Source organism: Fulmarus glacialis, unplaced genomic scaffold (genome assembly GCF_000690835.1).
Source record: "Fulmarus glacialis isolate BGI_N327 unplaced genomic scaffold, ASM69083v1 scaffold21388, whole genome shotgun sequence".
In the NCBI taxonomy this organism is placed as follows: domain Eukaryota; kingdom Metazoa; phylum Chordata; class Aves; order Procellariiformes; family Procellariidae; genus Fulmarus; species Fulmarus glacialis.
In genome coordinates, this window is record NW_009226623.1 from 763 (window position 1) to 2265 (window position 1503).

The following is a 1503-nucleotide window of genomic DNA, read 5'->3' on the forward strand; positions in this document are numbered from 1 at the left end:
GAGCCCAAAGGCTGCCCGGGAGCGGCGCGGGCACCTTGGCTCCGGGAGAAGAGACCGCACCGACCCCGGCTTTTAATTACCTGGGCAGCCCGACGTATCCCCGCGCGGCCGCTCCATCGGCGTGGAGGTGCTGGAAAAAGCGCTGGTGGAAAACGCGCCTCTCTACGTACCCTCCTCTCCAAAAAGCCTGGAAAGAGTCACCTCTTAAAAACCAAACCTGTCCCTCCCGCTGGAAAAGTGACAACCCCCCCGGCGTTGTGACATTCAGCTCCTGAGGTTTAAGACCGACTCAGCATCGTCTCTGCCGGGCACCAACAAGGGATGAACCTCACCCATGCGACCCAATTTATGGCGTGGGACGTCCATCCATCGCACCGGGATGGGATCGGAGAATTCCCCCGTTGCCCGAGGCCGGCGGGGGGGGATGTGTTTGCTAAGGGTCACGCTGGGTTTTTTGGCTACCTTCCTCATCGCGGGGTCAGCCTGCCCGGGGCGGGAGGATTTCTGCTTCGCTCCACCCGTCTCCCTCCCTTGCAAGCAGGGACGCTGTCGGCAAGAGAAACGGGGACCTGAAACCTCCTCCGGGACCTGCTTTCGCAGCAGCGGTGCAGGTCTCGAACACTGTTGGGGTAAAACACACCCGAAGGGGACACGGGAAAGCTGCAACCTTGTCGATTTAAAAAAAATAAAATGTTAAGGTACGGTTAAACACTTGTTCCCTGATTATTGCTGCCCAGGTTTGGAGCTTTACAACTGCGTTTTCATGGGTTTGCAGATTTTTCAAGGCACTACGCACTCGCAGGCGGAGAAGAGCTGAGACGGGGAGATGCTGGAGCGGGGCAGCACCGATGGCATCAGGAGCACCGAGGCACGGAGGGACGGGGAGAAAAGCCGCTCTCTGCATCCCCCCGGCTCGTCACCGGCAAGGTCTGAGCTACCTCGCGATGCCCGATGGTGCTACGAGGTTTCAAGGCTCGGAGCGGTCAGGGCAGGGAAAGTCCTTTTGTGGGACGCAGGCAAGTCGCAGGCAGGCTGGGGGATCTCGGCTCTCCGATCACACAAAATTGGGTCACTTTTAGTCCCTAGGCGTAAAAATAAGGGGGCGGGGAAGCTGCTGTATTCGATGCTAACGCTGCCGTGTGTGTGTCTGTCCCAGATTTGCTGCCTCTCCACCGTCACCCTTGGCTCCTTCCTTCCAACCCTGCCAGCAAAGCCACCGGCTGCTCCTCGCCTCTGCCTCACCCACCAGACCCCGACGCCAGGAAGCAAACAAGGAACCAGCGATGGGATCAGCCCAGAGCTCAATTCCTCCTTTCCTCTTCTTTCAACGAACACTTTTCCTCGACAGACGGGTTTTTTTCCATCTTGGTGAGCCTAGGAGGAGCTGGTGAGCTGTTGTCGGTGCCGGCGGACACACAACCGCTTGCTCTCGCACGCTGTCCCAGCTCCGGGCTCCGAGCACTAGGCACCAAGGGACAGGGACCCAACGGCTGCCAGACGGTG